This window comes from Rattus norvegicus, chromosome 9, assembly GCF_036323735.1.
Source record: "Rattus norvegicus strain BN/NHsdMcwi chromosome 9, GRCr8, whole genome shotgun sequence".
NCBI lineage: Eukaryota > Metazoa > Chordata > Mammalia > Rodentia > Muridae > Rattus > Rattus norvegicus.
The window spans coordinates 113345138-113356232 of NC_086027.1; the positions used below are offsets into that span (position 1 = coordinate 113345138).

General features: G+C 47.3%; 2 protein-coding genes across 18 annotated transcripts in view; both read right to left on the reverse strand.

Moving 5' to 3' along the window:
* Positions 1 to 10047, reverse strand: part of Smokwl6 (sperm motility kinase W like 6) — a 46570-nt gene extending 36523 nt beyond the window's left edge. For 5 of the 9 annotated variants that reach the window (XM_063268186.1, XM_063268188.1, XM_063268184.1 and 2 more), the window contains exon 1: positions 1355 to 10047. The gene's annotated coding sequence lies outside the window, so the exon portion shown is untranslated. The remainder of the gene's footprint in view (positions 1 to 1354) is intronic. The other 4 variants (XM_063268180.1, XM_063268182.1, XM_063268187.1 and 1 more) reach the window with 3 other exon arrangements.
* Positions 1 to 11095, reverse strand: part of Smokwl4 (sperm motility kinase W like 4) — a 97779-nt gene that overhangs the window by 36523 nt on the left and 50161 nt on the right. The gene's annotated exons all lie outside the window — the stretch shown is intronic.

Below are 11095 nucleotides of genomic sequence, written 5' to 3' on the forward strand. Positions count from 1 at the left end.
GAACACAGCAGCTTGGGCGGTGCGGCTGGTACAGGCCTTAGCTTAGGTCCAGCAGTCAGGAAGCAGAGGCAGGTGAAACTCAGAGTTTGAGGGCAGCCTGGTCTACAGAGGGAGTTCCAAGACAGCCAGGACTACACAGAGAATCCCTGTCTCAAAACAAAACAACCAGTCAGCCCTCTGAGGGGTTAGGGAGAGGTCATAGGTCCCTAAGGATATCTGTAGCGGGTCACCTGACTCAGGCTGCTCTCCTGAGCTGCTGAGGAAATGAAGGAAAGACACATTGAAAGTGAAGCTGGGAACAGCTGGGAACTCTAAGTGTGCCTGTGGCTACTAGGAATCTCAGGCTGTTTAATTGGTACAGCACGGGAGGAGGGGTTAGCTAGCCTGGGTGGGAGGTGTCTGTCCATGATCAGTGTCAGGCTGTAAACATCAGGGGGAGAAACCACACTGGCTAGAACTTGCACGCACTGATCAGTCATTCAGCCACACTCATGACTGGACTCCAGAGCAAAGCTGTGCTCTTCACCCGGGCACGTAAGAGCAAGTTCTTTTGTAGTGGGGCTGCTATTAGGTCCTTTTTTGATTCAAAACTGCAATGAGAACTCTGTCAGTCTCCCATGTGTCACCAGTTAATTGCTCTTGGATGGTAACCAGACTTCCTCCTATTCAGGCACATTCGGAAGGGGTTGTAAAACCATTAACCAAAGGTCATAAAAAGGAGTCTAACAATTTATTATAGGTTTTAGGACAGAAGATAAAATATTGACTGGGTTTATCTATGTGAAATGTCACTAATAACTTGGTTATGGCTTTAAACCTTCAGGGAGACTGTGGAGCCCAGACAGGTGCTGGGCGGTTAGGCAGATGATTACTCCTGGCTGATATGCATGTCAGCATTCTCTGCTGTAAATTTCTATTTCTATTTATGACTTGACTTCATGTGTGAACTTGGAATCAACGTTTTTTTTTACATGTGATCATGTATTCTGAAAGATGTCTAAGTACTGAGGACAAGAGAGGATGAAAGAATTTTTTTTCCATTTCTCCACTTAGAAAAAATTTTCCCTTTCCCTGCTTAGAATCTTTGTATAACATAGTAATAAACACTATGATCACTTTTCAAAGCGTCCCTTTTTTCCCCTGTGACTTCTGACTAGCAGGCACTTTAGAGCCTTGCACTTCCTGCTGAGACAAAGGCTTGCTCCTTTGCTGTTTTCTAAAGAGGTGCGAAATGCCAGAAACTGCTGTTTCTGAGGAACACAAAAGGCAGGTCAGATCCAGCAGCAAGGTAACTTAGACTTAGATAAGCAATGTAATTTCTTTTTTTAAATTACTATATAGCAACTCTAAATACCTTGTAAGACAAATTCTCTTTCTTTTCTTTTCTTTTCTTTTCTTTTCTTTTCTTTTCTTTTCTTTTCTTTTCTTCTTTTTTTTTCGGAGCTGGGGACCGAACCCACGACCTTGCGCTTGCTAGGCAAGCGCTCTACCACTGAGCTAAATCCCCAACCCTGAAAGACAAATTCTTAACCCTGTACCTGGTAAGACAAAGTCTTACGCTTTGCTAGTACTTTCCCCCCTCAGCTGCCTCAGGAAGAACCAAGAAGAAGAAGAAGACCTCACCCCAGCCTGGCCCCCAGCGGGGATCCGCCACTACTGGGCAGCATGTCCTGAGAAGGACAGTCAGGTTAGCAAGACAGTCAGCAGCCCTCCTCTGAAGGCTCTCTTTCACTTCCTGCCTCCAGGTTCCTGCCCTGATGGAGTTCCTGCCTTGACTTCTCATCAAAGACGGCCAAGGATCAGGACACATGAGCCTCATAAAGCTTGTGTGCCCTGTGTTGCTTTTGGTCATAGTGTCTGCCACATCGATGCAAAGTAGCCTACGATACACTTGTATTTTGTACACTGGTCCTCACCAGGCAGTGGATGTTCCAGGACAGAGAACGAAGAAGGAAGGGAGGCTGATAGGCCCGCCCCCTTGCAGAAAGGGGGTTGGTGGATAGCACTCTGGGGGATGGGCAAACCCTAACTGCCACAAACTGTTGTTTAACTTACATTAACTAGCCCAGAGCCCGAGATGAGGTATTCAGATACTCTGCCTTTATCTCTACATGACATTTCTCACTTTGGGGCAGGGTGGACTCAAGACCTCTGTGTAACCCTGGTATCCTCGAACTCCCTCAATAAGACAAGGCTAGCAGTGAACTCAGAGATCCACCTGCCTCTGCCTCCCGGGTGCTGGGATTAAATGTGTGCATCTCCCCCCACAAGGCTTCCTCATGGCATTTCTAACAGTTCAACCTCCAAATGTGGAGAACACAGTGACCACCCCCAGGAGCCAGGCACAGGGAAGGCAGGAGATGGGAAGCAGGCCTGAAGCCTAAGGGAACAAAGTTTCAGGTGGGCAGGAGGAATCGTCTCAGACACTCTACACAGCAGGGTGATGGTCGGCCTGAAGCGATCTCCTAAGATGTTCAGAGGAACTGCCGGCTTCCTTTGCCCCTGGGATCTTAGTAGATGGCGTGGAGCCCCCTAACCCCCGGGATTTGAGGGAAGTGGGAGGGAATGAGCCAAGTTTGGATTCTTCCCAGAGTTAAGTCCTAATGTCTCCATAGTCTGTGCCCAGGCCCCAGCCTGTTGGCCTCCACAGTTGAACAGTATTAAGGGGCAGTATTGAGGCTGCAGTTGACCTGGCCGGGGGTGCAGGTTCTGTACTGGATAAAAGTCACCGAGAATGGTGACTTGGGAAAGAATAACAAGGTGACCTGAGGAAGCAGATCTCAGAGTTTTCTTTCCCTTTCCAGAAGGCTGTCTGCAAAACTGAAACAGTCTGGACACGGTCCTGTCTCCTATTTTCCTTTTTTAATATAAGGAAAACAAAGTAGACCGAATACTCAAACTTCACTAAGAGCCTAGACAGAGGGAGAGTTATGCCAGGTGTCACCACGTCAGTTGAGGCATGCAGGGGACAGAACACCAGGCCTTTGGCCTCAGTCTCTAGAAAGAGCTGCTGTCAGGTCTGGTGTAAGCTGCTGGCTTGGGTGTACCGTTCTGCCACCCAGAATGACAGCTGTGAGTGAGACTTTTCTAGTGTCCAAGGGTTTACTTGCTGCACAGCTCCATGCCTCTGAGAATGTGACACCAGTGTCCGAGCAGGGCAGACCTGGCCGAATGGGACAGCTCCCACTTTCTGCTTATGGGAGGCCTCATGCAAGCACAGACCTAGGACAGTTACAGTCACCAGAGGATTGTGGGAACAAAGGGCAGTCCTGGGGACAGCAGGGTGAAGAGACAGCTGAGTGCAAGGAAGGTCTCAAGGACATGTTCTGTGGTTAGGAAATTGATCCTGGCAGCTTGCCAGTCTTTAATGAAACAAATTCTGTCTAGGTAGGCCCTCCCCAAGTCTCCAGAACTGCTGTTCCCTCATTCCATACATGGGCCATAAAAACCCAGCCTTCACTGACAGAGGCTGACATCAGACCCTGAAGAAGTGTGCACCTCAGAAGGATGCATGGGGGAGGTGATGCAGGTGGTGCCCTAGGTCTGCTGTGTCTGTAGGAGGAGGGAGGAGTTTCTCAAGGAATGATAGGAATGTGGGGATTGCTTAAATTGGCTTCTGCCTCCAAAGAACAACTTAGTGAGGATCTGTCACCTCTGATGAGGCATAGGTGCCCCATCATGAGTTCCACTGTCAGCTTCTCCCTCAGGAGGACAGTTAACCGTCAAAGGCAGGATGCTCCCCACTTTGGAAGAAGAGGGAAGGAAAGGCTTTCCACATCCTCCGAGGCTCCTCCTGCAATTTTCTAAGAGTGCTTCTCATACAGAGAGGGCGGTGCCCTGAAGGTAGGAGAAAGCACTGAGCTACGATGAGATCTCAAGTTAACCATACATTGACCACATTCGTTCATTCGTTCATTCATTCACTCACTCACTCCCTCTCTCTCTTCATGCCTCCATCCCTCCCTCCCTCAGTGAAGAAAACATTATGCCTAGAATGTCTCCAGTATCTCCCGCTCATGAACCTGGTATCCACAATCACTAAGTTTGCTGTTCGAGCCTCCTATAGCAGGATGGTTTGGATTCAGGTCTCTGAGCTCAATGCCCTATTTCCTGGCAGTAACAGAAGCGTTGCCAGCCTGCTGCCTCCCCGAGCACCAGCCCAGGCTGCACTATGTGGAGCTCTTCTGCACTTTGCTGCTCACAAGTCCTTTCTTTCCTCTGCCTGGGATCCCCGTCCTGCAACTGTGCATTGTTTCTCCTTATCAAATCCAACATCCAGATGATCCTGCTTGAGTGATCCATAGACTTCTTAAACCCCCTGGGCTCTGCTGCTCTCTAGAAACACCCTGGAGGAAATCCTAAGTGAGGCTTCACCTGTCACTGGGCACCTGGGAGGCTGGAAAAGCTGGCAGGCCTCAGCAAAGCAGCCCAGGCTTGTCCTGCAGATGACCCTCTCTAGACATGAGGAGCTTCCATGTGTCCAGCAAGGGCAGAATGGTAGGGCCTCCTTGTGTACACACAGAAAGATACCCAGGTCAAGGATTCCACTGTGCTTAGGGCGTGAGCACAAGAGTGGTGAGATTGGTCCCCGGGGATCCTTTTCACTTGGGTCCAGCTTGAGCCGCCATAGAAGACTTCATAGAGAAACTTCAGGAAGAAGGGCTGGGTTACAGAATGAAGATGAGGGGAGGAATCCTGCACTGAAATGCTGTCTCCCAGCACTGGGGAGATCAGTACAGGGGAGGGATAACATGGAGCGGATGCCTGTTTGGGGCTGAGCTGGGCACTTTGACCTCTATGTTTTAGTATGGACACAGATACTTGGACATATACCATGGCTTTCATGTTAACCAGACACATATGTGGATGCCTACAGCCAATAGAGATGAGGATGCTCACAGGCAACCATTGGATTGAGCCTGGGGACCCAAATGGAGGAGTTAGTGGAAGGACTGAAGGATCTGTAAGGGTTTGCATCCCCATAGGAAGAACAACATCAACCAACCAGACACCCCAGAACTCCCAGTGACTAAACCACCAACCAAAGAGCACACATGGAAGGCCCTATGGCTCCAGCCTCATTTGTAGCAGAGGATGGCCTTATCTGGCATAGATGGCAGGAGAGGCCTTCTGTCCCGTGAAGGCTCAATGCCCCAGTGTAGGGGAATGCCAGGGCAGTGAGGCTCCCGCCCAGTAGGGGGGTGGGGGAACACCCTTAGAGAAGCAGGAGAAAAGGGGGATGGGGGAGGATGTTTGAGGAAGTGACACTGGGATGTGGGAAAACGTTTGAAATTAAATAAATTAACTTAAATTAATTAAGTTAAATAACCAATAAAGATTTTTAAAAAAAAAAAAAAGGGTTCTCCACAAAGAGCTCACAGACATGTCCGAGAGCTTCCAAGAGAGGCCAAGCAAGCATTTTTGAGGAGCAGTGTGCATACTAAGGAGTGCAGGATCGATTCAGTGGCTTGATGGAGTTCACACAACAAATGACGTCTCTGCTGCCCCCTTTGATGACCTGGATCAATTATTCCTCCCATTGCATCTCCCCAGTGCTCTTTTACGTAGCTCACACAGCAGGCTGGCCATAGACAAATATCTATTATGATATTGTCAACTGCATTTAGGACACTTTCAATCAGTTATGACAAGTAAGTGTATGATATTCCTAGGGTGTAAGCCTGGGAACATTGCCACTTCAAAGAGATTCTATAATATTTCTCTCTGGAGTCTGACTTTTGTGCACAGTAGAGTTCAGTGTCTGTAGGCTAGCTTTGTAGACTCAGGCCTGTCCCTAACCCTTTAGGGCTGCTTCTGAGTGTGGATGGGCTTTGTGCAGAGCTCTTTTTCCCTTAATGTGCTGTGGGCTTAATCCCTCAGCTTTTGCTCAGAGACCAGGGGAAATGCATTTGCAATTAGTACTCATGAAGTGACACATGAGTTGATTCCCAGTGACACCCTTCCTGGTTTGCAGATGCTGCCATTCTCTGGGTCCTCATATGACAGGGAATTCTTTCTATGCACTTCAGCCCATGCTAAAGTCCTATCCTAGGGAAACCAATCTGTCCCTGCCTCCCTGCAGGAGGCCTGTGTATAACACCTTCCCAAGTGTGAGGGCTTAGCAGTGCAATCCGGGGAAGGTTCAAGGATGGAACTCTTTCAAGCCGCAGGCAGTCTGTAAAGAACCCTGACAGACAAGCCTCCACTCTCTCCTCTGCCTCTTCTGTGGCTCCTCTGTTTGCAGCCAGGGTATTGCCCAAAAGGCAAGGGCTCCTGAGAGCTGAAGGGCTCCCTTCCTGCTGAAGCTCACACAGGGACAGTCACAGAAGAACACTGGGTCCTGGGCTCTACCTGGGGCTCTCCTTCAGGGGACAACAGAAGAAAAGGAAAAACCTGGAGACACGTTTACCCCCTGCACTGTCTTCAGGCAGCTGCTGTTGTTCAGTGTCCTGAACAGACACGGACAGGATCAATGCCTCTTCCTTATGGGGAAAACTGAAGGAGAGGAAATTGTGGGGTATAGAAAGGTCTACTGCCAGGGACAAGTCCTTGTGACCGTCCTATAGCCAAGCCCAAGTTGATCGATCACAAGACCTTTGATATTAAGTGTGTCCCCATTATTTCCTCATACTCTCTCTTCTGCACAGATGCACACATGATATGTGTCACACCAAAGTCACAGAACATGGAGGGCTAGGATGGGGTGGCCTGCGTAGGCCTCACTTGGAATAGTCTGTGAACTTTGCTCACTCATATTTGGTGAAGCACGGAGTTTCTGAATATCTTCTAGTGGGTGCCTTCTCTGAGGCAACTGTCAAAAGTTGGTACATGAGGGCTTTTAGCTGAGCAGAGATGGTCCCTGGAACTTCGTGGCTCCCTCTTAGGATTTAGGCCTGCAGCTCACCCTGTGTGTTCCCTTTGCAGAGGAGGAGCCCTGTGCCCTCATCTCAGAGAGCTTCCTGCCCAGACTCCACCCAACGTTACTATTGTATGACTCCCTCAGAACAAGTTCTGGGGTATTGAAAGTCTCTGGGTCACAAGGTACTGCTCTAGGATTTATGGCAAAAACAAAGTCAAACACTTGACAGTGCTGTCTGCATAAACAGGTTGTGTGGGCTTTGCTTTGGGGCAGGATTTGAATGCCATTATATTGTGTTCAGATAGCTTCTGTGCCTTCTCCTTGTAGTTAAGAACGTTCTTCTGCCAGGACAAACGCTCAATTATTATTGAAAAAGCTAGATGTCATCACGACATGAAACTTGAAACTTGAATTCAGAATCAGAACATTCATAGCAATACTATGTAGTATTCTGTGATTTCTGGGTAGTACTTTTATGGCTTTCAAGTCCCTGCAAAGCCAGGGTGGGCTAATTTTTTTTTTCTTTTTTCTTTTTTTCGGGGCTGGGGACCGAACTCACGGCCTTGCGCTTTCTAGGCAAGCGCTCTATCACTGAGCTAAATCCCCAACCCCCAGGGTGGGCTAATTTTACAGAGTCAAGCCCACAGAGCTATAGGGAAAAGCACCATATACTCACTCTTGCGGTTTTTCTTTCTGAAGAGGCTTGCCTTGAAGGGAGATTGAGTACTTTTCCTTGACCTCTGCTGACAGGTGCAAGGGAAATCCCAACCCATGGACAAGAAATTAAACCAAGACATGAACACAGGAGTTCTTTGGTTGCAACAAAAGAAAAAAAAAAAAAACCAGCTCCCTGGACTTTAGGAACAAAAAGCCACCCCAGACCACAGACTTATGCACACGGTGTTTTTCACTTACAATCCCCCACACATGTTCCATGTGGACCTACAGTGGAGGGTGCCCCTCTCACCACATTGCCACAGAAACCGTCTTGACTTTTGCCTTAACGGCCTTTTTCTTCCTAGTGATCATGCTAAGGACCTAGGTAGGGGTTTGAATGAGGATGGTCTCCGTAGGGTCCTGAGCTACAATAGTTGATCCTAGCGGGTAGAACTGTTTGGGAAGTATTGGGCAGTGTGGCCTTGAGAAGAGCTCTATCTCTGGGGCTGGGTTTGAAGGGTTCAAAAGCCCAGGTCATTCCCAATGACTCATCCCCTCTCTGCCTTCCAATCGTGGACCAATTCCTTAGCAGGGGGAGCTGAAACTAAGAGGAAGTGGGTGCTGAAAGGGTCATTCAAGCTCAAGGTTTGGGTTAACCAAATGTAACACACTATCAAGATTGTGGCTCCATGGTCATTCCTGTAGGGTGAGAGCCCACGGTCTGTCCATGGTGAGGTTCCTGTACTGCCCTGAAATCCAGCCTAGCTTGCAGTGCTCATGTACAGGGTTTCCCAGTGTGCCTGCAGCCTGGGTTCATGGAAAGCTCCCCAGTGCAACCCCACCATCTTTATTTCTGTTCTCTGGCACTTTCATAGATAAATGTTGCACAGAATGGGAGTGACAGAAGGATGTAGATACTGAGTTGCAAGCAGCTCTGTCCCGTAAGAGCGGTATAAACCCAAAGCACCTCTTCCCCAGGGGCCTGCATCGCCATATTGCACACCAGGGGCTTCACTGCCAACATGAACTAGAATGGTTTTCCTGGATCACAGATTTCTCCCAAGTCTATTTGTGGTCTTTGTGGTTGGGGTATGAAAGCTCACTGTATTTATTATACAGCCTTTACTAAATATTATGAGGAATTGGAACATTTCTATTCTTGATTATGTATCCCCAGGAAACCAACTAAAACCACCTCTTAAAACTTTCTTCCTGGGGTTGGGGATTTAGCTCAGCGGTAGAGCGCTTGCCTAGCAAACGCAAGGCCCTGGGTTCGGTCCCCAGCTCCGAAAGAAAAAAACAAACAAACAAACAAAAAAAAACCCTTTCTTCCTAAGATCAAATCAGGAATTCAATAAAATCATTATTCATCTGAACAGTATTGATTCATGAAGTCATCTTTAGGTTGATCTGCAGGAAATCTGCTCAATGGGGTGGGTTAAAGCCCAAGGATTATTACACTAATTCCATAATGAGAGGAAAGGCACAGCACTTGCCAAAAGCAATCCCGAGATGAAGTCTCTTTGAGGCCTTGCATCTCACAGCTCAGCCATCTTAGTTCAAGCAGAGAGTGAGGCCTCCTCCAGGAAGGCCACCTGCTAGCCTTAGTGTTTCCTAAATGGCTCCTGACAGGACTTTACAGTTTATTCCTTGCTTCCCATCCATTCCTCTTGCTTTCTTACATGAACTTTCCTCATTTTCAGGTAGGATACCTAGGAATTGGACAGATTGCTTGGGATACGTCTATCTCTGAACAAATACCTCCAAGATCCAACTTGATAACCCTTATCTGGCATTCTAAGTTACTGAAAGTTTCTACCCTGAAGTAGAAGTTTCCTGTCTCCTCCTGCTCAGACTCTTAGTATGGTCTTTGAGAGAGGTCAATTCTGAGAGGTTGTTTCATGACCCCTACCACACATGCACACAGAATGAAGATCAAGGAAAAGGATGACCAAAGTGTGAATGCTTTGGTCCTTAGAAGGGGTAACAAAAATATTCATAGGAGGAGATGTGGAGACAAAGTTTGGAGCACAGACTGAAGGAATGGCCATTCAGAACCTGCCCGACCTAGGGATGGAGCCCATATACATACAATCATGAAACCCAGACAATATTGCTGATGCCAAAAAGTGCATGCTGACTGGAGTCTGATATAGCTATCTCCTGAGAGGCTCTGCCAGAGCCTGAGAAATACAGAGGTGAATGCTGGCAGCAAACCATTGAACTGAGAATGGGGTCCCTGTTGGTGGAATTAGAGAAAGGGTTGAAGGAGGTAAAGGGGCTTTCAAACCCATAAGAACAATACCAACCAACCAGAGCTCCCAAGCACTAAACCACTACCCAAAGAGTACACATAGACAGACCCATGGCTCCAACTGCATTTGTAGCAGAGAATGGCATTGTTGGGCACCAAATGGAGAAGAAGCCCTTGGTCCTGCCACAGCTGGACGCCCCAATGTAGGGGAATGTCAGGGCAGGAAGGTGGGAAGCGGGGGTGGTTGGATGGGGCAAAGAGGGTAACATTTGAAATGTAAATAAAAAATATCAAAAATTAGAATTTAGATATTATTTATCCAAAGATGAATTACATGTGTTTATAGCTGTTTTCTCTAACAAAGCACATGCTCTTCTACATGATCACATACTCACTAAAACAGGCACATGCAAAACACATAGCCTGTCACTTTTATATTTAGTTATCAATTTGAAATTCATAGTTGAAAATTATCATTTCTCTCTAAATTTGAACATGTCCTTATTGCTATAAATTCAATACATTATAATAAAATATAACAGTGTTCTATAAAAAAAAGATATGCAAGGAGGTTGAGCATGGATCTACCACTTCAGCCAATCCTGTGTGCCCTAAAGAGAAGGGCCAGTGAGCCCAACTTTGGCCTCCTCCATATTTGGCCCTCAGGTGTGCATGGACCTTTGCCCTGACACTAGCAAGACACAAGATGAAAGAAGTTGCCTTAGGGGATCCATGTGATGGTAAGAAGGCAGACAAGTGCAGCCTGGACTTGCTACTCTATTTCATCACCAGTTCATCTTCCGAGGAAGCACAAGGAAGGAGATCATGGAAATAGATTGCCACAGGGACCTGGAACATTTCAGTTCATGTCTCTGAGCAACTAGAAAATCTAATTCAGCACATTCTCCCAGTTCCCAAGAGATGAGGTCTGCCCTCTATTGAAGACATTAAGAGACATCCTTCAGGCATAAATTGGAAGAAATATTTCAACTCTGACCTATCCAGATTGAAACATTATAGACATGGCTTCAATTCTAATGAGATCTTTGAATCCTTGCAAAATAATGTGAGAAAATGATGGGTACTTATTTGACTTTAAAAGAATGGGTACAAAAGGGGTGTGAACACACACCTAACACTTGAGCCAAGCCTGTGAGTCTATGCTACATGTCACTCACACCATCAGCACATCACCCCGTCCCTGATGCCACTAAAGAGAAGGGCCACTGAGCTCAAATTTGGCTTCCTCCAAGTCTGTCACTCAGGAGTAAATGGGCCTATTGCTCTAACACTATCAGGACACAAGATGGCAAGAAGTGCTTCCA